This window comes from Eurosta solidaginis, chromosome 4 (assembly GCF_040869045.1).
Source record: "Eurosta solidaginis isolate ZX-2024a chromosome 4, ASM4086904v1, whole genome shotgun sequence".
Lineage (NCBI taxonomy): Eukaryota > Metazoa > Arthropoda > Insecta > Diptera > Tephritidae > Eurosta > Eurosta solidaginis.
In genome coordinates, this window is record NC_090322.1 from 171,573,557 (window position 1) to 171,601,089 (window position 27,533).

The 27,533-nt window shown below is 36.9% G+C and overlaps 1 protein-coding gene across 10 annotated transcripts in view; it reads right to left on the reverse strand.

Annotated features, from left to right (window-relative positions):
* The window catches only part of LOC137250634 (peptidyl-prolyl cis-trans isomerase G), a 546,463-nt gene that overhangs the window by 500,530 nt on the left and 18,400 nt on the right, over positions 1 to 27,533 (reverse strand). For 3 of the 10 annotated variants that reach the window (XM_067783771.1, XM_067783773.1, XM_067783769.1), the window contains exon 2: positions 13,339 to 13,600. The exons of the other annotated variants lie outside the window; for them this stretch is intronic. The gene's annotated coding sequence lies outside the window, so the exon portion shown is untranslated. The remainder of the gene's footprint in view (positions 1 to 13,338; positions 13,601 to 27,533) is intronic. 10 annotated transcript variants of the gene reach the window in all.

A 27,533-nucleotide genomic window follows, 5' to 3' on the forward strand; every position in this document is an offset into this window, starting at 1 on the left:
AACCCTGGAAGAGAATAGCTTAAGCTGCAACCGTGTTAACTTTTATATTGACAGTCAAGCAGCAATTAAGGCAATAATTTCGCATAGCACAGCATCTAAATGCGTGTTAGAGTGTAAGCAGTCTCTGGAAAGAATCGGGACAGGGAGAAGCATACATCTATATTGGGCCCCACGGCATATGGGAATAGATGGGAATGAAAAAGCGGACAAACTAGCTAAAAGGGCGCATCCCGTGAAGCTTGCTTCGTAGATATCCCAATTAGATTAGGCGAGATTAAGCGAAGGCGAATGGTGCACATGATCGACCAAGCGGGAAAGGCGTGGTTTCAAGCGCGGGGCTGTAAAGTGTCGAAAGTTATGTGTAGGTCTTACAAACTTAGACTAACACAGTTGCTCCTATCATTAAAAAGAGAGGACTGTAGACTCATGACGGGTATTCTGACTGGACACTGCCTTCTGGCGTCACATGCCTTTAAATTAGGCTTGGTCAGTGATAGCAGCAGATGTAGGAAGTGCGGGTTGGAAGAGGAAATGATCGAGCACGTTTTGTGCTCGTGCCCTGTACTTTCCAGGCTAAGACTCCCGCTATTAGGAGTGTTACAGCTGTCAGATCTAGAAGCAGCAAGTGGCTTAAGTCCTAGGAAGCTTCTATTATTTGCCAAGAGGACGGAGTTATTTTATAGCATAGGTCCTGGTTTTTGATAGGGTTTTTCAGTTTGGTCGTTAAAACAAACTTCTGGTAACACTACGGACTCAATCAGTCTATGTGAGGTCCTCATGGACCGGCCAGTTCAACCTACCTACCTACCAAATTTCACAAGGATTTGTAAATTTTCGTTCGTCTTATGGCCCTAAAAGTATTCTAGACGAATTAAATGAAAAAGGGCGGAGCCACCCCCATTTTGAAATCTTCTTTTATTTTTGTATTTTGTTGCACCATATAATTACTGGAGTTGAATGTTGACATAATTTACTTATATACTGTATAGATATTAAATTTTTTGTTAAAATTTGACTTCAAAAAATTTTTTTAAGTGGGCGTGGTCGTCATCCGATTTTGCTTATTTTTATTTAGCACACATATAGTAATAGGAGTAATGTGTCTGTCAAATTTCATTACAATATCTTCAACGACTACGAAATTACAGCTTGCAAAACTTTTAAATTACCTTCTTTTAAAATGGGGCGGTGCCACGCCCGTTGTCCAAAATTTTACTAATTTTATATTATGCGCCATAAGCTCAACCCACCTACCAAGTGTCAACGCTTTATCCGTCTTTGGTAATGAATTATCGCACTTTTTCGGTTTTTCGAAATTTTCGATATCGAAAAAGTGGGCGTGGTTGTAGTCCGATTTCGTTCATTTTAAATAGCGATATGAGATGAGCGCCCTGGAACCAACGTACCAAATTTCATCAAGATACCGCAAAATTTACTCAAGTTATCGTGTGTACGGACGGACGGACATGGCTAAATAAATTTCTTTTTTCGCCCAGATCGTTTTGATATATAGAAGTCTATATCTGTTTCGATTAGTTTATACCGGTACGGATTACCGTTATGCGAACAAAGTTAATATATTCTGGGAGCTCTGCTCAGCTGAGTGTAAAAAACAAGTAAAGGTGTCTAAGTTCGGGTGTAACCGAACATTATATGCTCATCGTGGGCTTCAATTGTACATTTCATTTCAGATAAATCACTTTTCTACATAACAAGTGGCACCGCCCGTTTATAAAAATGTCTCCCCATTTCCTCTTACAATAAAACTTGATCATTGATTCAAAACTATTGTTTGCTAAGTTATAGCTTATTATTGCCGAGGGGCGACCCCGCTTAGAAAAATTATCTTCTAATTGAAAAACCTTATTTCTAAAATTTTGTTGTTGCTTTGCGCAGGGTGTGAACCCAGGGCATACGGTGTGGTAGGCGGAGCACGCTACCATCACACCACGGTGGCCACACTCGGTAGTGTTTGGCAAGGGCTCCGGGTGTATGTCTGTCATGAAAAGCTCTCAGTGAAAACTCATCTGCCTTGCAGATGCCGTTCGGAGCCGGCATAAAACATGTAGGTCCCGTCCGGCCGATTTGTAGGGAAAATCAATAGGAGCACGACGCAAATTGGAAGAGAAGCTCGGCCTTAGATCTCTTCGGAGGTTATCGCGCCTCACATTTATTTTTTTTTTTATAGCTTATTATTCTAGTCTACGACCCTTTTAAATTTGTTTTGTATCTAAATTGCCGTGGTCTTTAACCGATCCCGTGCATTTTTATTAGAAATATTTGCTGCTATAAGGAAAATTTGTGTACCCAATTTTACGAGCCGTTAATTTTTCTTCGAGTTACGGCTCCCGAAACATTGAAAATTGCTTAGTCATAAAATGGGCGGTGCCACGCCGATTTTTTAAAATTTGAAGTTTTTCCTATTTACTGTTATAAATCCACTTGGGAGATGAAATACCATTGATATAAAGCCATTTTTTCCAAAGATATAGCTTATTTTATTCGTACACGAGACCCTTTTAAAAATCTTTTATATAAAAGTAGGCGTGGTCCTTAATCGATTTCGTTAATTTTTCTTCAAAGCATTCCTCTGCCGAATTTTGTTAAGATAGGTTTAACAATTTTTGATTTATGATTAATAATATTTGTTAAATTGATTTTGTCACCAGTAGGCGGTGCCACGCCCATTTAAAAATTTTTATTTTTTTTTTTCAAATTTTTATCAAGAGTCTCAATATCAGTCCACACGTCAAATTTCAACATTCTGGGTGTATTATTTACTAAATAATCAGGTTTTTTGTGTTTTAAAAAATGTTATATATATAAAAAGTGGGCGTGGTTATCATTCGATTTCGCTCATTTTCAACACCAATCTATGCTGGGTCCAGGTAAGCTCGTTGTGAAGATATCCCAATATTTACTCAAGTTATCGTGTTAACGGACGGACGGACGGACATGGCACAATCAAATTTTTTTTCGATGCTGATGATTTTGATATATGGAAGTCTATATCTATCTCGATTCCTTTATACCTGTAAAACCAACCGTTATCCAACCAAAGTTAATATACTCTGTGTGCAAAGCACGCTGAGTATAAAAACAAACAAAGAGAAGTAAATTGTAAGGATCTAGTTTAGTACAAAAAAGTTTCAAAAATGCTTAAACCGATGAATGACCATGACCACTCCTAAATCGAACTTCATATTCTGGCTGTTATTGCATTTGAAATGCATTACTTTGAGACTACTCTGTAACCAGTACTACATGGTACAGGTGCAAGGCGAATGAATCTTCTCAGATACTAGTGGGAAATTTTTTTCCAGTATCTATTAAATAAAAACATACACCTTTATTTGATAATTTTTTTTTAAATTATTTTGCATAGATAGATGCTAGATAAATAATTTTTTGTAGATTTTATTATTTGTTTGTAAAATTTTTTATATTTACTCAAAGTAAAAAAACACAGATTATATCAAATGGTTACGCCGATTAAGCAAACGCTTTGTAGTCTTCAAGATGATTTTGTAATATCTTGTAAATATGTTGTCGGCGTTGTTATTTATGTTTTTTTTTTTTTTTTTGTAGTTTGTTGTTGTGTTATGCATTGTGCAAATATTTATACAAATATTAGCTATAGTAGATATTTTAACAACTAATAAATGTCAAGCTGTTTAAGTACATAGTATAACTGCATGAATTTATGCACTTAATTGTTAATAGCAGTGTGGGTATTCATCAAACGAATTTGTGTTCTGCACATTCGAAGTGCCGTAAGCATCAGCTTAAAAGCCATTGAATGTAGCGGTTTTATTTAAATTTAATGGATCTCCCTAACCATTACCAGCTTCAAATATAAAATATCGAAAGTTGGGTGGGATAGGCAAATAGGATAGAATAACTGCTATCGAATCTTGCACACGCATATATAACAACCGTAAGATCAGGGCCGGCGAAATGTGCAAAATCCAGGTGAGGTGTTTGAATCGGCGATAAAAGTGGCACGAGGGGTTATATTATTCTACAAATTACAATTATGATCAATAATCTATCGGCAAGTAATAATATAAGTTTTTATTGTCATTTCTATCGACTATTTGAAATTTTTTTCACTAATTGCCAGGTGGGGATATATGCCCACGTCTTTCACCGGCTCTGAGTAGGAGCATATTTATCCCTCACTATATTACAACAAGTTATGCATGAATAGTCGCTTAGTATTTGAAAAGATTTAACCAGGAAATCGACTCTTTAGCAATTTGCGCTTGTGAGCAACGCGTATTGTTAGTAAGCATAAGTGTGACACGAAGAGAGTAGAGAAACGCCTAGGCAGAAAAAGAGGCAGTAAGCGACATGAGTGCAAAAAAGTGTATGCGAGAAGTAAGTGCGAAAAAATTAGGCTGCTTGTCTAAAATTTCTTCGAAGAAATTAATCTCTTGACGGAAGGTTTCATGATAGGCGCGAGTTCCTGCAGGAAAAAGAGTGGCGGCCTGGTAGCCGATATACAGAGCATATTTATTTTATAGGAGAAACACTTCGTCATTGTGAAGCAGATAATGCCACTGATATCCCAAAGCATGCGATGGTGAGTAAGTTTGAGCATTCTACCTGGACAAATTGACAGTGTAAATATATCCACTAAAAATTAATGAAATGAGGTAATACACGCAAAGCTGTTTGAAGTAGGATGCGAAGAGCTAGCATAGCATTGGTGACTTACTGTACACAGGACAGTAATGCGTGTGAGTGTGAGCGGAAACGGAAGTGAAACTGAGCGCAAACATGGGGCTCAGAGTGTAAATGGGCATGGAAGTGGGAGGGTATGAGTGATGTAGAGAGAGAGAGATGGGGACGTATATAAGCGTGGAACTGGAAAAGGAAGAAGAAATTAAACATAAAGTGGAATAGATGATAAGGAGGGAAGTAAGGAATACTTTTAAAACGTACGTAATGAAATTTTCGGCCAGAGAACGCCTATCGGGTATGATAGTATATTATACATTTTTTGTTTAAATTTACTTATTGTTGTTGTTGTCGGTGTAGCGGTAAAGACAATTTCCCGAAGGCTTTGGGGAGTGGTATCGATGTTGATGGTCCTTTGACGAATATAAATCCAGTACGTTCCGATAACAAGGACCGTTAAAACGCTCGACGCCCCCAGCGGGTTGGAATATACTCGCGGTAGGTATGCCTGTCGTAAGAGGCGACTAAATACCAAATAGATTCAATGGGTTGTGTAGCACAACCCTGTAGCGCACTTATCTGCACAATAAATAACTATACTTAGTCAAGTTGAACTATCATTTTCAGACGGTTAAGGAAGACCCAAAACGCTTTCAGATTGCCAGCTCAATGTATAGCTTCTCCAAACCCAATTGTCAACCTCATCTATCCGTGGCGAATCCTGTTTCATTAACAGCCGAGGCTCTAGTGACCCCTAGCTCCTCATGGATCTAGGGGTGGGAGGGCGGTATGGCCTAGAAGGTCGCATGCGGTCATAACAAATCGTTCCCGAGATGGTTGGGATTGGTACCGTAACGTACCGGATCTGCAACCTCAATATCTATAACACTCCCCAAGGCCTTCGGGGAGTATCCTTATCGTTACAAAAGCAACAACAACAGACTAGCTCGACCATCTCGGAAACGAAATAATGTGACCACATTAAACCTTCAGGCCATTCCCTCCCTCCCCTCCCCCAAGTTCCATGAGGAGCTTGGGGTCACCAGAGCCTCGTCTGTTAGTGAAACAGGATTCGCCGCGGATAGGTGAGGTTGACAATTGGGTTTGGAGAAGATATATATTGCGCTGGCAACCTGAAGGGTTGCGCTACACAGCCCCTTGAATCTGGTATTTTAGTCGCCTCTTACGACAGGCATACCTACCGCGGGAATATTCTGACCCCCTAACCCGCTGGGGTTAACAACAACAACGAGTATGAACGTCGTATGAACAAACGAACGGCGATCACGCTCGCTTCATTGTTTGTTTTCTACTAATGTTGTTTTATTTTTTAGTTTTCGTCGTCAGTATGGATGAGGCACGCATGCTTGAAATGAAGTGTTAGCAAAGGATGTAAAGCCATCCTGAAAGTGATATACCCAACTCTATAGCAGCTTCTGTTGTTTTATGCTGAAAAAGTTGTGTTTAAATAGGAATACCCTGCGGATCTTATTTGCCGCATTATTTTTACAGCTGCGTTAATCAGCCGGATGAACTTATTCTCGAATACCATTAGAACTTTATAGAACATGATATTTACTCTCTTAAAGACAATTTTAATGCTAACTTGATAACACAGCCCAAACTAGCACATCCTGGCAATGGGCGAATTTCCATGGAATTTTTATGCTTGTTGGTTACGGTATCAGGTTCATTACTTGCTTAGGCTTTATACCAGTTCGCCATACATGTACATACATGTATAAATTTGCACGAACCTTCCGCTGCATATCTAATTTTTTGATAAAACATTTGTGCCATATTGAGAGGAGATTTTTAAACCAAAAAGTTTAATTCCAAAAACAAGTGCAAATGCATTAATCACTTAATTAAAAATTCTATACGAAATATGAATGTTAACTTCAACGCAAAAAATTGTTTAAGCCTGAATCATAACTGAAAATTTAAAGATGAACTCAACGTTTTAGCATCTGAAGTAGATAAACAAAACAAAAAACAAAACCAACAAAGTAAATTAAACTTATTAACACGAATGAAACGTGTTTTTTGTTTTTGAATGCTTGAATGATTTTTTCGTTGCTTGTTTGTTAGCGCCCCGGAGTAATGCTGTACGAGGAGATTCAATTGCGCAGGCGCAAATGTGAACGCATTTGTTGATTTGCATACAATCACCTCGAACGCCGAACCAGCTACAACAACTTGATTGGTGAAGTGGAGCTACAACATTTTCTTTACAAACTTTTGCTTTATTCATATGTCGCTGATCGTGTGTTATGTTTGTATGTATGTAGCTGTCTAATTTATAATTAATGCTAATTTATGATAAAACAAGTTAATAATTTTTCATATTTTATGAAGCAGACATTGGAAACAAGAAATTTATTGAAACAAGTTTTCTTTTTATTATGGAAACGAATTGCGTTAGATGGTAAGCTATAAATTGGAGGAAACAAAAACAAAATTAAATTAGCTTGTTGATTGAAATATTAAGCATTTACGATAAAAAAATTCACCTGTTGTTTTTTAAAATGAAATTTGTACATTTATCTTATTCAATGGTAATTGTTTAAAAGATAGCGCCGACATCAAAACGAGAATGATGCATTATCACATTTTAAGACTTTCTACCAAGTGTTGCCACTTATGATAATTTTACAAGGTTCAACAAATTGTTTCCAAATTAAATGAGCTACCCTTCGAAAAACGCGAGTACTCCATAAATAGTGTAAGGAATACTCCTTTAGGAGTATAGGAGTGTTCCAAAACTAATCTGTATTCATACAAGAAATGTGCTCCAATTAACATTACGATGTCCTAGGAGAGGAGTAGGTGATCTCACTCTCGCTTTGTTTGTGAGTATTCCATAGAGTACATACGTGAGAGTACTTTCCACAGTACTTTCACTGTAGTACTCCATGGAACACCCACAGATGATCATATGCCAAAATACTAAAGAGGAATTGTGTCGGAAAGAATTATCGGAGTGAATTTAATTTAAAATGAAAGTAAATGAAGAGGGGCAATACAACTTTTATGTTTTATACTGCGAATGTTCTTATGTTATTTAGCATTTGCGTGAATAAAGAAACTAATATTTCTCTATACTATAACATGTATACATAAAACCATTGCGCGGTTGCATTTTATCAGAGTTGCCATAGTAAAATTTTATTATCAGTTATTTGTACGCAATATTTTACTTTTGGCAACTCTGTCCGATCGTCATCGTGTCGCAATCACGGTCCTTAAAAAACGAGCAATGATCGGCTGATGATGGTCCGCAAATGCATTGCAAAGGAGTATTGTTAGAGTACTCCAACATGAAGAAAATGGAACACGTAATCCAACAATTTTTGCAGGGTATGCCATATAGGGTTGCTATCTAGAGCTACCTACAACTACCGATAGCTTCTTCATAACTCATTGATAAATTTATGATCACAAATCGATAATCGCTTGTTAAAAAATCGATAGTTTTTTGATATCAAGTCAATGACTTTTCGATAACTAATTTACAGATTCTTGATAACTTTCCATTAAATAATCAATTACTCTTTCGATAATAAATCGACCAATTTTCGTTAACAAACCGATAGCTAGTCGATAAAAAATTGATAACAAGTAGTTAAGAGCCCTAGTTGTTTTTCGATAAATCGAGTTTTAGATTATTCGATTTTAGATTTTTGTACGTTAATCAATCGAATTTCACTTTTGGAAGAGTTGATTTGTTTAGATTATTCGAAAAATTGCCATTCAGCGCTTATTCGATTTTCAAAATCGAAGTTCGATTTTGTTTGAAAATTTTATACAAAAAACTTACGCATACGCCATGCATGTAAAAATATTTTTCTCTGCTCAGTTTTTGTGAATTCGACTTATTAGTAGATATTGAAATCTTGAAACGGTATGTCTCAAAAATGGTGTCCGTAGTAAGATTCTCCGAACTTTCAGCTTCCGGTGAGAAAATCATAAGTAAACATACAAATTTTCGGGAAATATTAATATTTTCGTAAGAGAGTAAAAAAATGGTCAATTATCGAATTTTTTTTTTCAATTTTAAAAATAAAGGCGACGTCCGTACTTTTCTAACGTGTCATGTACCTCATATTTCTACGATCAAAAGTACGCTCGAAATGTGATCAGTGACAATAGGCTGAGAAGTAAGCTTTGAACACCGATTTCTTGAAAATGTTCTATGAAACTGAAAATCCGCCTTGGATCCAAGAAAACGTGAGAAAAGTTTTTAAAAGCCATTTAGGATCACTCTGTTCATAGCACATTGCTTTAAATTCAAGTCCACATAATTAATCGCAAAACCGCAGACGGTTTTTACAAATACTTACTTGAGTTGCAAGAAACTAAATATGACCTAAGTGCTACCAATTAATTTTGTTTCAGAGACATGTCACCGCTAGTTTCGTGATTAGTTTCAGAGTAATGCTCGATAATTTTGAGGATATTACGGGATAGTTTTGAGACTTTTCGGCATTACACACTAAGGAGTTACATTGGGTACCATTAAACACCAGACATGCTCGAAAATGTTTATCATTTTCATTTCGATATTATTCCAAAAAATTTTGAAATCTATTCCCAAAAATTTCAGTGTCGCCAATCCCTTTATCTTTCTTGAAATAAACTAGGCACTTCAGTGCATCAAACATATATGCAGCATTACAACAACAGTGTTCTGTAAGAGACAACATAATTGGAACCTCATACATATAGTGATTATGCTGCAAGAGGGAAGAAATAAGTAATGTGGGTAAAATTTAAAGCCGTTAGGCATGGCAACTGCTGTAATATGTAGGCATAAATGAACCTGGAGGTTGCCTGAGTACCGGAAACATCACGAAATCACCACAAATTAATCACGAAATGACCCTGGAAGAAATAGTCTTCAAAACCTTCCTTAAGCTATTAGGACATGACGCTGATAGTATCTGAAGTTACCATAAAATGATCCTGAAATGACATCGTGAAAGTCTCCAAAACCATCCCGAGTTTACCACGAAGTGATCCCTAGTTGACACCGGGAGAACCCTGAAATAGTCCACAAGATCATTAGGAAATTCCCCAAATCATTCCGACAGTCCGTATAATCATCGCGGGTGACTCCAAAGGCAAATACAAAAGCCAATGCCCTCTTATCCTAACCGTCTGCTACAAAAAGCCAATAGTTCGAGGTCATTTCATCACATTTCATTTCGAATTATCATTCAGCAGCGATTGTTCGAATAATCAACAAAGAGCAATTATTTGAATAATCGACGATGCACTATTATTCGATTTTACATAATCGTACTCTGAAAACCGAATATTAGGGAGTTCGAGTAATTCGAATATTCTATTAATCGAATATCAAAAGCTCCATAGCCCGCCGATAGCAAACCGAAAACTCAGGAACAACAAGACGTTACCACTTACTTACTTATTTATTTGGAGCTTAACCGTTTAAACGGTTATGGCCGTTCAACAAGGTGCGCCAGTCGTTTCTTCTCTCTGCCAACTGGCGCCAATTGGTCACACCAAGGGAGTTTAAATCGTTTTCCACCTGGTCCTTCCAGCGGAGTAGTGGCCGCCCTCTTCCTCTGTTCCATAGGCGGGTTCCGATAGAAACACTTTCTTAGCAGGAGCGGCATCTTCCATTTGCATAAGATGGCCTAGCCAGCGCAGCCGCTGCGTTTTAATTCGCTGGACTATGTTGATGTCTGCGTGCAGCTCGTACAGCTCATCGTTAAATCTTCTTCGGTACTCGCCATTGCCAATGCCATTAACACTTCATTAACAAATTGATAACATGCAGGCCGTTTTCGTTCCCATCATTGGTATTGTCTTTGGTTTTGAAGTCAAATCTTTCCTTTACCATAACCCCCCGTTTCTTTTTTCCTTTCCTATCCTTTTCTTTGCGTTTCTTTCCTTACCCTGCGTTACATTAATTTCCTGTCTGATTTCGCTCATTTTCGCTCTGTTTTTTGTTTCCATATAATGCTGTAAGATAACAAATCGATAACAGCTTGATAAAAATTGATATCACTTTAGTAACATATCGATAAACTTTCGATAGATATTCAATAACTTATCGTTAGTAAATCGATAACTTGTCCAAGAAAATTATGTAGCTTCTTGATACCAAGCTGATCGATTTTTGATAAAAAATCGATAACCATTTAATAATTTTCGATTGTCTATCGATAAATTTAGATAACAAATCGCTCGCATTTTTACAACATATCGATACATTTTCGATAACAAACCGATAACTTTTCCGACAACCGATAGCTAGTCGATAAAAATTAGTATATCCTTAAAAACCTATGTTGTTGGTAGCAAATGTATGACATTTAGATAACAAATTGATAACACGCCGGTGGGTTTAAGCTCTGACTTAGGTTTGTTATATCTTTCATGAAAATTAAATGGTATATTAAGTTTGTCGCGAACCTCAAAATTGTAAGTCCTTGAAAGAGAAGAGATTGATCAACCAATATATGTATGTACCGAAATGAACAGGATGGCGAACTGAGTTGATTTAACCATTTCCGTTTGTATGCTTAAACGCAAACTAGTCACTCAATTTTTTAAATATATTAATGAAATTTGGTGAACTGGTATAATTGGGTGTCCGATTGATCATTTGTCGGACCGACCGGTTTGGATTACCATAGTATATACCCCTACACAACCAATTTTTCGAAAAATATAGTTTTTTCATTTATTCTTAATTTTAACAGCAATAAAATTGAAATTTCGCAGGATGATTACATGTAAGGCATGAATTGTTGGCTAAAAAAATCGTCACGTCCTCTCATATATGTAGGAAGGGTTAAGGCAAATGCAACCCTATACACGTTAGGACAGACTGAACGAAACGCTGCCGAGCTTAACCAACGCCAACTACAAAACTATACGAACAGCTAACGAACGATTCAAAAAGGACAGTTGAACACGGACACCCAATCTCGATAGACGCGCGCGCTAATATAAAAAGTAGTCGATACAACTTTAATTAAAGTTATCAATTTAACTATACTGAACTTAAAATGATTTATCTGCTATTAATCTAAACTATGTACTATTATTAACATTCTTATATTACAAAATAAAATGAATTAATAAATATTAAAATAAAAACACTACATATATATAATTTACTAGAAGGCCCGGCAGACGTTGTCCTGCCCTAAATTTGGCCTATCTGCATACATTTTAATAAGCTTTTTCCGTCTGACTCTGCCCTCCCCCCTCTTCACTTTTTCCTAATAATTTTATTCACTCCTCCCTCCGTCTTTTTCGCTTCATCTATCTCCATCTTCGTCTCATTCTCTTTCTCAATCTCTTTTCTCTTCTCTCAATTCCTTCTCATTCTTCTGCATCCCTTATTGCCTGTCCCAGTGGGTGGTATGTATTTTATTCCAGTCCCAGTCGCACTCCGAGTCTCAGTCCGAGTCCTAGTCCTAATCCCAGTCCCAGTCCGTCTCTGGATAATATACTACTCTTTACTAAAGCCCTCATCAACAGCTTTCATTTGATATCCATATTCTATAAACACATTCTAGGGGTACTCGGGTCCACGTTTCGGCCTATATCTCGAGACCCTGTACGTCGATCGCAACCAAACCTATGTAGTAACCACCGCGTGAGGTTTACGCAACTTGTGTGAAAGTTTGAACAAAATCGACCGACGCATCTCTTCAAACACCGGCGACCAACTAACACACATTTTAGCCTTTCTTTTCATATATATAGATTTTTATTTTTCACACTTCACTATAATATTAAAACGAAATGCAGATTTTCGATGCTTTTGAAATTCGGCTTAAAAATTGCACATGGAACAATTAAAGACTCTCCTGAATAAAAAAAATAAAAAAAATGTCATAGTACCTCTAAATCGCGGGCCCCCTCAGGACCCCCTCCCCCCACCCTCTCGGTGGGCTTGGTGATGTGCTATACTTGATATCATTCACTATAATATTTTTTATTGATAAGCAGATTGTTTAATTAAACACAAAGCAATTACACGGAAGTATATCCGCACCCCCGAAAATGTGAGTGCCGTTGCGTGTACGTAACATTTTATTATTACGTATAAACAAATAAAAAATATTGCAATAAAATAATATTGCGACCATAAACTGAGATATAACCTATACTATCTTTCAAGTTAGATCAAACTACACACGTGGCGCAAAACAAATTCAAAATGGGTTCAGTAGTTTAGGAGCCCATCGCGGCCAAAAATTTGGTGACACGTGTTTTTTATATATTAAGATGTCCCATACAACTGATTCAGATTTTATAAATTTTTGAAATTTCAACACATTATGGTTCAGCTCCATTCATGAAAGGTATGAGGTTTTCAGCACAGCGGAAGACAGCCCCGTCCTTACCTGTTTCTTATATTTACTTTCTTTTCTCCTCCTCTCCTTTTCTTTTTTTCTCTCCCGCCGTTTCAAATGTTTTTTCCTTTCTTTGTTTTGCCTTTCCTTAATTTGCTGTCTGATTTCACTCACTTCACCTCTACAACGCTCATTGTTTCCACATTACGTTATAGTGACTACACTTACGCTTACATTGTGTATTCCTCCATACAGTGTGCCAACACCACATATAGCGTAACACTTTAAAGGCTATGCTTACGTCTACACTTACCTTACACACACATTCTGTGTTCCCGCATACCGTGAGCAAATACAAAACGACAATATCATCCGCGTAAACTTGGCTAGATGAATTGAGCATGTGACCGCGACAGGGATTGCTTGTCCAGTGTTACCACCACATTGCATTACAATATGTATACATCGATAAATTAAATCTCTCCAATCCAGCTCAGCTGCTATATAAGAGGAGTCTGCCCTCAGCAGAAAAAAAATTCAAAGACATTGATCACGATGATTTCATTAATAAAGAACTAGAATGTAATAAACATGTTCATTATGACACTTCGTGCGTTGGTATAGATAATAAATTGCATTTCTGTATTAAATCAAGTTCTATGTTGATATGGTTATGAACGAAAAATCTAGAACCAGATATTAGGTGAAGCTTTACAGCTCGATTGAGGAATGCAGTTTCATTTCATTTTATTGCATTCATTTTGCTTGCAAAACTACAAAATCAAAACGCGTTGCAATAAGCATAATAACCATTGTTATTGTTGTTTGTAGGTTATTGTCTGTTACCGTTGCTGCTGCTGTATTCAGTTGCTACCTATGAATATGCCCGGCTGTAATGGCAGCAATTGTCAGTCGGAAATAAACAACAAGCAAACGTTGCAGATGCCAAGAATAAAAATTTCGCATACAACAACATCGCACATACACCACAAGAACTGTATCTACGCCTAGGTTAGTAGGTAGGTAGAATAAGAATTGAAATAAGAACAACAAAACAAGCATCGAGAGGGAAAAATTTAAGCTGCAATTGATATTGTAGTAAGGAAAAATAACTCGTTACATTCACAGCCGTGAATTTTCCAACCACTCAAGTGAATGTCGATTGCGAGTAGCCGCACTGCATAGTTTGGTTATTAGAGGTGTGGCGTTGAGTTGCCGGCAGCTGCTGGCGTACCTTGTAGCTTTTATAGAGGCACAATATGATCTAAAATTCAGAAGTCGAAGCGACTGGCAATGAATGTATTTGCGCGCTACAGATTTGCTGTCGGTTGGTGGTAGTTACCTCCTATTGTTAATCGAGACGCTAGAAGAAGATGAAAAGGAAGTAGAAATAACAAAGTAATAGAGAAGCCAAGGCATAACAGGAGGCAAAAAAAATAAAACTAAAAGTCCAAGTTTAGCTGAACATCATATAACCAACAGCAGACTAGAGCTGTGAGCGTAAATCCATGCAAATAGATAAAGCTTCTACCGAGAAAAGCTTAGGGCGATGAATTTGCATGGTCGTCAAGCAGCTCGCGAACACTCATGCGCTTGCGTCCAAGTATGGTTCAAAGATACGAAAAATGATCGGGAGCCTTCAATATCATCGCAGACATAATATAGAACTAGGTAACAGAACCAGAACCAAATTGCGAGTTTGGACACAATCTTAGAAACTCGCAGGCCTGCACTTCGATTCACGCCGTAACTGCTTGGTTGATCATATGCAGCTCCTGCCTCTTTTGAGTTTCTTCGAAGCGAATCGAGACGTCTACTGTGGATAAGTCGAGTGCTGAACCCTACTTTGCTAACACATCGACCTGTGCGAATTACCTCTAATGGTGCCTTGCATTCGAGGACATTTCTTTAAATGTGAGGTTTCAAGCTGCTAGCTCAATGAGAAGTTACTTGTAAATTGATCTTAAGATCCCACATTTGTGTAAATATGTCAAACTATCTCCTTCTCTTCTACATCTTACAGAATTTTTGAACCCAAATATTGCATTTTAATAGGGTTCTAAGCTATTAAGTTCCAGGTCTATAAGTTATCAGAAAGTTACTTCATGAAAGTTACGATCTCCGTGTCGCATAGCCCCAGTTTTTTGTCTTATGTTGCATTGTTGTTGTAGTTGTGGTTGTTGTTGTAGCGATAAGGACACTCCACGAAGGCCCTGGGCAGTGCTATCGATGTTGATAGTCCTCTGCCGGATGTAGATCCGGTACGTTCCGGTAACAAGCACCATTAAGGTACTAACCCAAACTTCCCGGGAACGATTTGGTATGACGTCATGAAACCTTCTAGGTCATACCGCCCTCCCACCTCCTAGATCCATGGAGAACTTGAGGTCGTCAAAGACTCGGCTGTAAAGAAACAGGATTCGCCACGGGTTAGTGAGTTTGACAATTGGGTTGGACAAGCTATATATTGCGCTGGCAACCACTTGAATCAATTTGGTATTTAAGTGGCCTCTTACGGCAGGTATACCTACCGTGGGTATATTTTAAGCCCCCTAACCCGCTGCATTTTTGTCGGGTTTTGAAACAAGTTTTAGCTCTATGAAAAGTTACTCAAAAATCGCCGGCGAAATTCCTCTATTTTGTACTGAAATTCGCAGGCAAACATGACACCGACTTAATATAAAGGAAGTCAAAAGAATTAATAAAAAATACTTAAAAAAAGAGCTAAAACAAAAAATAAAAGCAATAACAAAATAATAAATGAACAGTACCAAGAAAAAATTAATAAACGCAACAATAACGAGCAAGTTAGTAAATCATCAGAAGAAGCTTTAGTAATAAACCAACGCTTTTGGCAGTGAATGTTGTTGCCTACGTCGCTATATAGTTTCATTTCCATTGTTGGTGTTGTTGCTGGTGATCTTTTTATATGGCGCTGTGGCAATCATTTGACTTTGAATGCTATTTATTCACAAAATTTTTACTATGGTGAATGTAGTTTTCTTTTTGTTAAAATTGTTTGTCCACAATGCCTTTCGAACAAACGAAATGATGATGCTAAGTTAACATTGCTGTTGTTGTTGTTGTTGTTGTAAGTGTGGAAATTTTGTTGTTGCTGCTATTGTTGACATGCTAATGTGGTTAACTTTTGCAAGGCGAATAGAAAATTGCATAGCAAACAAAAAGAAAAGCTAAGTTTACAATAACAACAGAGCAACAACGGAAAGGACAAATACAACAACACACATTTGAAGTTTAGTCTAAGCAAACTACTGAAATCGAAATAAAAGAAGTATTTGCTTTTGGTAGCAGGAACAACATCAATACTTTGTTGTTGTAGCAGATCATTTCAAACTATTCCAAATATATCGACAATAACAACAACGCTTGCCCTTTTATATGCATGCAATAATAGTTAACAATATCAATGGTGAAGGTTGCAATGGTTTTTTTATGGGTGAATGGTCGGTCGATCTAGCCATGTTGCAAACATGTATGGACTTGTAGCAGCAAAATCATTCGGCGAGCCGAGTCATCGAAAATATGGCAGGTTTTCCATGCAGATAGCCCAACAAGGTATAGTTTTATGGAAAATTGTCCTCATAAAATGTGCTTAATAAACTTTATATTGTTAGATTGAGCCTAATTAGTTTATTGGGTTGAGCCCTTGTTGAGCTAGGCACTTATTGCAGGTAAGCTTATGAACCTAATGATCGGATTGTCATCGACGGGGTATGGGCGTGCTATTCATTTATTTTTAGATGAGTAATCGGTTTTTTATCCATTTGCTATCGCTCTGTCATTGAAGAGGTATAGACGAGTTATCGATTAGTTATTAAAGTGTTATATATTTGTTATCGATAACAAAAAGTTATCGAATAATTGTCGAAAAATATAGATTTTTTATCGAAAAGTAATCGATTTAATATTGAAGTCTCAACGATTTATCATGGAAGAAGAAAAAAAAGTCGGCCTTGCGGTAAATGAGGACAAGGCCCTGATTTATCGGCTGTCATACAAGAAAGAATCGACTTCCTTTACCAGGAAACCAGCACTAACAGCTAAGAAATGAAACGAGGAATAACTCTTGCCAACAACTGCTACTTTGGGCTGAGTGCGTGATTGGAAAATAAAGTCCTCTCTCGACGTACTCTACGAGTCGCTCATCATCCCAATCTTGATTCATGTCTCGGAATCATGAAAAGTGTCGAAACAAGATGAGAAGGCCCTCGTAGTGTGGGGTAAAAAATTTCTCCGGGATATTAATGGTCCTGTCCGTTATATCGATGGCTTGTATTGAATTAGGCATAATGGTGACCTATATGAGCTTTACCCAAGTATGAGTACAGTGCAAAGAATAAAATCCCAAAAACTTCGCTAGCTTGGTCATGTTATGCGAGTGGATTAAGACGTTTAAGATTTCAGTCGACACCGCAGTTTGGAAGGAGAGGAAGGGAGGACCCTAACTGAGTTGAGACAGGCATATGGAGGCAGAGTTAGCGTCCCTTGGCGCTCCAAATGATCAGTCAGTCAGTTATCGCGAAATAGTGACAGCTGGCGTAAAATGTCACTGAAGGGCTAAAACGTTTAGTCGGTTAGTCGCCAATGTCGACTACGATGATTTTTTATTACAGAAAATTTATCGTTTTTTTCATCGATCGACAACAAACTTCAGTGCTGTTGTAAGAAGAAAAAATTGGAAAAGGCGTGAGTGCCAAGAGCTGTAGCTGGTATCCTGCAGGAATAGCGGCGGAAAATATTTCCGAAACATTGGGCAACAAACGATAGGTTTTAAGACCGGGGCAAACTCTTATAAAAACGAAATAAGCGACCTGGTCTCAAATATACAACATTTGCTTATATCCAGCATTTACTTAAAGAATAGAGTGAACACTTGCCTTCGTATATGGGTGGTAGAACAAAGCGCCCAGGGATGCGCCAGAAGGCCTCAATCCTTGGCGATGGTGTTAATGTTGCCCCACTCGACTGGCGCTGATGGATAACCTGGGTTCATAATTTGTTTCTTTTTTACATAATATGGAGGGATAAGTTCTTGCCTGATGATTGGAATCTAAATGCTTTCGCTTTAGCTCTCCCGCACTCATATTCTTCCAGGTTCTCAAACTTGCTTAATGTCTACCTCTACCCAAACCTCCGTGCCTTTAATTCTCTCCTATTCCATACTTCGCTCCGCCACTTCATCTTGATTTTCTTGTAGTGATAAGGAGACTCCCGTGACATTTTGGAGAGTTTTATCGATGTTAATGTGCCTTTGGTCAATATTGATCTGGTACGTTCCAAAAAAAATAAAGCTATAAAGGTACTAGCCCACCCATCTCGGGAACGTTTTGATATGAGCGCGTTAAGTCACCTGCGACATCCGCCCCCAACTTCCGCGAGAAATTACTGTGATCGCCCAGAACATCGCCTGGTAAATAAACATGATTTACCACGGGTAGCTGAGGTAGAAAATTGGTTTTGAGAAGCTGTACATTGCGCTGGAAACCCCTTGAAATGATAGCGCTATTCAAATGCTTGAGTCCCTCGCTCCTTCGCGTCTTACATTTAGTCGCCTTTTAGCCCCCCCCCCCCCCTCATTTTTCCCACTCTTTCCTTCTTATCCTCTCATCTTCTTACCTTTTTAATTTCTCTCCTTCTCTCACGTCAACCTCCCTCCTCCCCCGGTGGAGTTGTTTGTCATGAAAGACAGTTTAATGTGGTTAAACTTCGATGGTTTTTCGGACTTTTCTGTAAATTCTCTTCTCCCCATACTTCTGACAGAAAAATTATCACACCAAAAATTACGAAGCATTTCTAAATCATCACATGATATATACATCACGCGACGTTTGCTGCATCACGCGTTAAATTCATTACACAAGAAATAAAGTACACGAAGAACTTCTCCGAAAGATAAATTAGGCATATGATAATATCGCTCGTCCATTGAATTTCAGTTCGACCTTATGAATTCATTTCTTTAAATTCTTTGCGTAGCTAAACTCTTCACAAGTGCAAATGCATCACACAGAAGATTGATCACAGTGGTACCAACTCGCATTTACAGCGAACTTTCCTCCTCTCTTCCTCTCAAGAACGAACTATGCACGTATGCGATCTTCACAATATCTTAACTGAAATGCTTCTAAATTATATTTGTATATCTACAAAGCATTTACCTTCTTCTTGCCTCAGACAAGCGTAAAACCATAAAAACTAATGAAATATTCACATTCTGCATAAGAAGAAGAAGAAGAGTAGAATCTTAAGCCGCCGACGATGAAGCGTATGTTAAGACTGTTAAATGAAGCTTGACTTAGCCCTACCACGTCACCAGCATCTCCTTCCTCTATATCCAACATTTGCTGCCAACTTAACTGCCAATTTGCCTTAATTTGTGCAGCAATCAATTTTTGTTATCTGACATAGCGATGTGCTCACTAAATTATCATAAGTGGACTTTTGCGGTAGTACATGGCTCCAAGTGTCGATATGAAGGAGATTAGTGCCGCTCAAGGCTTTTCTAATAGCATAGGCTAGAGCACTAAACTGTGTTGCACTATTTGTGTTTTACTTCATTAAGCAAACGCCAGAGGCAGCCTCGCAAGGTAGATGATACAAGAAAGTATAAGTAATTAGATGGCTCGAATGGGCTCAGCCGCATGACCGGACAACCTAGACTGCTCGAACTTAGCAGTTGCACAAGAAGTTCTTCGAACGGCATTAGTATCAAATAAATAGATATAACAATACATAGATCAACGTTGCCAGAGGCATTTTTTGCAAAAGCATTGCATTTGATTGGTAGTAATAAAGAATTAGATGAAGAGAGCAAGAATAACAAGTAAGGACGGAACTGTCTTCGGCTGTGCTGAAGACTTCATACCTTTCATGAATGGGGCTGAACAATAATCTTATCCCGTTCGTAATCTACAAATAATCGGATGTATAAGGTAGGAAATATATAGTGAACAGATGTACATACCTAAACGATTTTTAAGATAAATATAAAATAAAAAATGGCAAAAACCCCCTTATCTGAACGATCGGTTGTATGGGATATATATTATATATAGCTCCGACCAAAGTGATTTTTTCGGGATATCTTCTATGATATATTAGAATATATATATCACCGAGTTTCACGTTTATACTTTCTAAATTGCGGCAGGAATAACCAAAATCATCTTATCTGAACGATCGGTTGTATGGGAGATATATCTTATAGTGGTCCGATCCTACCGGATCCAACAAATGTCAAATATAATAAAAAAAATACATCCTTGTGCCAAATTTCATTCAGATATCTCAAACTTTGAGGGACTAGTTTGCGTTCAAACAGACAGACGGATATGGCTATATCAACTCAGTTCGTCGCCCTGATCAATTCGGTATACTTAATGGTGAGTCTATCTTCTATATTTCTCAACGTTACGAACATCGGACCAAAGTTAATATACCATTTCATATTCATGAAAGGTATAAAAGCAGAAAGAAACTGAAGATGAAGAATAAAAGTCGTGCACGTAAGTCAGATACATAAATCGCTAAACAAAACCGCAAGCGAAATGAATAAAACATAGATATAAACATAATTGCGAATTCAGAAATATAAGCCCAACAAAAAATGTGCACCACGCGTAGACTTTGTTTTCATCAGAAGCCTTTTAACACGAATCTTAAAATTTCGTAAAGAGCTCAGCTACATCTTCTTTTGGTATGCGAATGTCATCTGAAAAGGTTATATCTGGTAGATAACCTCACCCATAAAGCTTATCCGTACGGTTTAAAAATCTAAAGGCTTGTTTGAGCAAAATATCGGATCTATTAGCCGACTTTCCAATTTTAGCTTTCACATGAAATTTTTGAAGCACAGAACTGATAATTCGCCACCTGTTAAATTTTAGTATGAACGTTCAAGTACGAAGCAAAATAATTTAACTTTCGGCCGTTTAAGAAATATGAGTTGACTTTGTGACCACTTCAAAAAAGCAGAGTGAACATAATGTCAATATGGTTGACCTTGTAGCCATTTCTGGCAGTTGACCTCATGTCACTGCTCCCTGTATTTTATGTGTACATTTTCGGTTCAATGTACGATATGTTTTCGATATTGCTATCGTAAGACCTATTCTACCTAGAAGAAAGCTTCCCAAACATTGATCAGATGTTCGGAACACATCAAAGGGGTATTCTTTCAATCTTTATCGTATTATCACTTTTCAAAACATGGTTTTAGCATATGCTAAATCCGCTCATATCATATCCACAACCTAAATGAGCCATTCAAAAGTTCGTGATACGTCAAGCACCAAAAATAATAGATAAGCATATTCAACCGGTAATGTGACATAAGGTTAACTCCAAAAAAGCTCAATTAAACTTTATAAAAGATTTAGGAAATTTCCGTTTGATCTTATGACCACTTCGGGATTAAGTACACCAAATTAAATGTGGTTACGACAGTAGCGAAGGCGTTGTAAATCGTCCTTCTCCCCCATTTTACTGCGAATCTTCGCTTAGCCACCCATCAGTATGACTTCCGCCAAATGCATAACACTAAAAGCGCGCTAAACGCAATAAACACCCAGATAAATTACGGACCAAGCCAGCCAAAACTATATCCCAGGACGGTGGTCGTGGCACTTTACCTGTGGCACTTTTGACACAGTTAACCATGGGACGCTCTTTCGAAACCTAAAATCCTAGGAGAATTATACAAGGGATGCCATAGTATGGTCTCCTATTCTATTTAATTTCTAAATATCAAAACTGCCGGCCCCACCTCAAGGAGTTAATATAATTTCTTATGCCGACGACTGCACAATAATGGCAACAGGCGAATCAGTTTCTAAAATAAATAGTTATGTATCCAGTCTTTTTCGTTTCTTCACCTCGCGTGATCTATCACCAACCAGATCCACGAGCGTTCTATTTATTGCGTGCAAGGAACAGGTGGCGCAAATATTGGACGTTCACTATCAGTCATATGCCCTAGAAATTGCAAGCATTATGATGAGATTCGGCAACTACCTATGCAGCCGTTAGATTCAGATAAGCGTAAGAAGCCACTAAGCGTAATCCATACAAAATCGACATACACCCTCACTAGGTCGCACTCGGACCTTGTTATGAATACAATATGTTTAGCCCTTATAGGGGAAGAGAGCAGACTCCTAAGAGAGACACGACCCAACTTCGTTCTGGATACTGTAACAGGTTAAACTCTTACTAGTCCCGAATCAACCCCGATATGCGTAACGTATATCCTACATGCGATGTATCCCCACATTACTCCAACCATATTTTCAATTGTAATGTGGAACCTACGCGTCTAACAGAAACATTGAAAAATTAAAAAAAAAACTATTTTTCGTACGATTGAATACAAGTATAGCAAAAGTATAGTAAAAATTATTGACCTTATGGCCAGTTAAGAAAAAAAGAGTTACTTTTTGACTTTTTTGGTAAAGCAGAATAGTCATAATGTCAACATCGTTGACATTGTAACCCTTTGAAGTTTAACTATTTCATATGGTCATAACTTCAATTGAATATGTGGTCATTTAAAGTGGGTTATAGTCGTTGACCTCGTGTTGTTGTTTTAGCTATAAAGACACTCCCGAAGGTACTTGTTTCGTGAACGTAACGGATACCTACATATATCCGCCAAAGGACCATCAACAACGATAACCCTCCCTATTTGAAATTGACCTTATGTCACCCCTTCCATTCAACCACCTTTACCATAAAAATACTAAGTTATACTGAAATTCTCAAGAGGAAAATACTGCGTGCGAGCAAATGCATTAAGAACTACCACACATTGTCGTCGTTTGACGTCACAACGGCATTTTAGTCGAGCAGTTTTGCATGACAGAGAAAAATGGCATGTTTCACAAATGATGTTTCCCAGGGGACTAAAATCATTTCGGTGAAAGCTGATTTCAGGCAACCTATGACATTCTTTGAACAGTGTGCCTTCTTCTTCTTGTATGTTTGTCGGATATTTATCCAGTATGTTTCAGAAATTAGCACTATTAAGGTAGTAGCCCTACTATCTCTGAGACGATTTCATATGACCACGTTGAATCTTCTAGATCTGTTGCCACCTACTTTAGGCGAATGGTTTGAGTGTGGAACTTGTCAAATGTAAGAAGTTCGTTACCTGGACAGATATTATCATTATTTAGTGGTGCAAATAAATTGCATGTTCGATTTATTGACTGTGTACCAAAAATATCACGAATTTCTAGAACAAAGCAGCCCTACTACATATGCTTACATGCAAATGTACATACGTTACAATTTTTATTCGTCTATGATCCAATAATATCACTTAAGCTAAATTTATTTTAAAATATGCTTTTAGGCAGATAAAACAATTCAACGTTTCAGTGAAAATCTGTATTTAAATTTTTCAAAGAGCTACAAATTCAAATTTATGCTAAGCCCATAAAAATACTCAAAATTCAGTTCCTATCAAAAATTACAACCTCAACATTGAACAAGTAAGGAAGGTTAAGTTCCTGTCTAACCGAACATTACATACTCAGTTGAGAGCTATGGTGACAAGATAAGGGAAAATAAACTTGTAGGAAAATGAACGGAGGGTAACCCTGGAATGTGTTTGTATGACATGTGTATCAAACGAAAGTTATTAAAGAGTATTTTATGAGGGAGTGGGCCATAGTTCTGTAGGTGGTCGCCTTTTCGAGATATCGCCATAAAGGTGGACCAGGGGTGACTCTAGAATGTGTTTGTACAATATGGGTATCAAACGAAAGGCGTTAATGAGTATTTTAAAAGGGAGTGGGCCATAGTTCTATAGGTGGACGCCTTTTCGAGATATCGCCATAAAGGTGGACCAGGGGTGACTCTAGAATGTGTTTGTATGATATGGGTATCAAATTAAAGGTATTAATGAGGGTTTTAAAAGGGAGTGGTGGTAGTTGTATATGTGAACGCGTTTTCCAGATATCGACCAAAATGTGGACCAGGGTGACCCAGAACACCATCTGTTGGATACCGCTAATTTATTTATATATGTAATACCACGAACAGTATTCCTGCTAAGATTTCAAGGGTTTTTATTTCGCCCTGCAAATCTTTTCCATTTTCTTCTACTTAATATGGTAGGTGTCACACCCATTTTACAAAGTTTTTTCTAAAGTTATATTTTGCGTCAACAAACCAATCAAATTACCATGTTTCATTCCTTTTTTCGTATTTGGTATAGAATTATGGCATTCTTTTAATTTTTCGTAATTTTCGATATCGAAAAAGTGGGCGTGGTCAAAGCCGGATTTCGTTCATTTTTTATACCAAGATAAAGTGAGTTCAGATAAGTACGTGAACTAAGTTCAGTAAAGATATGTCGGTTATTGTGTTAACGGCCGAGCGGAAGGACAGACGGTCGACTGTGTATAAAAGCTGGGCGTGGCTTCAAACCGATTTCGCCATATTTCACAGAAATAAGTTATCGTCCTAGGATCTAAACCCCTACCAAATTTCACAAGGATTGGTAAATTTTTGTTCGACTTATGGCACTAAAAGTATCCTAGACAAATTAAATGAAAAAGGGCGGAGCCACGCCCATTTTGAAATTTTCTTTTATTTTTGTATTTTGTTCCACCATATCATTACTGGAGTCGAATGTTGACATAATTTACTTATATACTGTAAAGATATTAAATTTTTTGTTAAAATTTGACTTAAAAAATTTTTTTTAAAGTGGGCGTGGTCGTTCTCCGATTTTGCTAATTTTTTAGTAGGCATACATATAGTAATAGGAGTAACGTTCCTGCCAAATTTCATCATGATATCTTCAACGACTGCCAAATTACAGCTTGCAAAACTTTTAAATTACCCTCTTTTAAAAGTGGGCGGTGCCACGCCCATTGTCCAAAATTTTACTAATTTTCTATTCTGTATCATAAATTCAATTCACCTACCAAGTTTTATCGCTTTATCCGTCTTTGGTAATGAATTATCGCACTTTTTAAGTTTTTCGAAATTTTCGATATCGAAAAAGTGGACGCGTTATAGTCCAATATCGTTCATTTTAATAGCGATCTGAGATCGCCTACATACCAAATTTCATCATGATACCTCAAAATTTACTGAAGTTATCGTGTTAACGGGCGGACGGACGGACGGACATGGCTCAATCAAATTTTTTTTCGATACTGATGATTTTGATATATGGAAGTCTATATCTATCTCGATTCCTTTATACCTGTACAACCAACCGTTATCCAATCAAAGTTAATATACTCTGTGAGCTCTGCTCAACTGAGTATAAAAATTTTGTCTATATTGATGTGCCCCAAGTCAAAAGTGAATGCCATTGACCTCTCTCTATATAACAAAGCAAAAAAAAAAAAAAAAAAAAAAAAAAAAAAAAAACAAGGAAATTAGAATAAAAAAATAATAAAAGGAGATTAAGAATTTGAGAGGAGAATTACTAACAGTTCAATGCCATTGCAGAAGCTTTAATTCTAAGCTAAATTTATGGAGATTTTTAATCGTCGCTGCATGAAACTTCCTGCTTGATTCTCATTAAGAAACACACTTATGCATTAAGACATGAAAATATGTATGTATGTATATATGTATGTATGTCTGTCGTCAAAAATGTTTCGGATCTTGTTACAACTAAAAACTTCTTCCCAATTGAATCTTAAATATTTACGTATATAGAAAAAAATTAAAAGAGCATAAATTATGTACATAAGACGAAAGTAATCACCCTGCTACCCTTAATGGTAGAATCGGTTTCAGGGGGCTTAGAAAGGGGTGATATATTTGAAAAAAAAAAAAATGTATTTATAGTTCTAAAGCGAGCGAAGGAGAAAGAGGGATAGGAAATTCTGCGATACAGTGAGAAGGTATTTTCGAGCTCAAAAAATTATATACCAATGAATTCCTTTAGAAATTTGTAATGTGCTCCTAACATTATAAAATTCTTAAGAATATTTTAAAATTTTCAAAAAATTGTTTTTGTTATTGCTATTAGAGAAAATTACAAAGTTTACAAACGGCTATGGTTTCTAGGACATGTTTCTGAATTCCACTTCTTCATCAGCTAGCTTCTCGGGAGCTGAGTATTGAACTCGAAATCTCCAGCATTCATACTTTATACTAGTGTAAAGGCAAGGCCTTTATCCACTTAGCAATATGAAATTTTTGGAAATTTTTAAATTTTGAAGATTTGAAACAACTAAAAATTTTTGTAATTTTCAATAATCGATACTTTTTAGAAATATGAATAAGAAAAAGAATAACAAAAAGGACATAATAGGAGCAGGAGAAGGAATAGGAGTTGGAATAGAAATAGGAGTGGGAATTGGAATAGGAGTGGGAGTAGGAATAGAAGTAAGAATAGAAATATGAGGGGAGTAGGAGTAGGAGTAAGAATAGTGAAAGTAAAAGGGACGAGACTAGGAATGAGAATAAGGACAGGAAAGTCAATAGGAAATAAAAAGTAATAGTAAGAAAAGTAGTAATAGGAATAAAAAATAGGAATAGGAAAGGGAAAACAAATTGCAATGCAATTGGAATTATAACAGGAATAGGAATTGGAATAAAAATAAGAATGGAAAACGGAATTTGAATAGGAATAGGAATAGCAATAGTAATAGGAATAGAAACAGAAATAGGAATATGAATGAGAATAGGAAAAGGAATAGGAATAGGAACGAAATTGGGAATGAGAATAACAATAGGAAAGCAAATGGGAAATGAAAAGTTATAAGAAGAAGAGTAGTAAAATGTATAGGAATTGAGAGAGGAATAGGAATAAAAATTAACAATTAAGGGTGTCTAAGTTCGGGTGTAACAGAATATATTATATACTCAGCGTGAGTTTCAATTGTACAGTTAATTTCAGGTAAATTACTTTAATAATCCTACTGAGGCATATTTTAAGCACAAACTATTCCAAAAAAAAATAGGGGAGTCTAAGTTCGGGTGAAATCGAATTGGCATTTACGCTGCTGTTTATTTTACATATGGGGTATTCCATCCCATTTCGACCAATTTTGAACCCGACCCCTTTAGAATTGGCTGAAAGTTTTTCTTCTTTTTCTAGCTTACGAAGGACGTTTTTCAGAATTTTTGCAAATTTTTTCATCCAACTCAAAATAAGTTATGAATTTAAAAAAAAAACGGTGTTTTTTTCAAAATGCTATAACTTTTTCAAAAATTGACCGTTTGGGATCTTTTTTTTTTTAAATTTGTTTTTAAATGTACTTTTCGGAAAAAATTCAAAAAAATGTTTAAAGTTTTTTTTTTGTAATTTTTCAATTTTTCGAGATTTTTCGAATTTCGCCCTTTTTTTGTTTTTTTGTTCTCATAAAAAACTTCAATAAATTCTGCAATCATCCCTACTAATCCCGGAGTGGGCCGAGAATTTTTTTTTTTATTTAATTGAAAAAAAAAAACTTTAAAATTTTTTTTTGTATTTTTTCCGAAAAGTACATTTAAAAACCTATTTAAAAAAAAAAA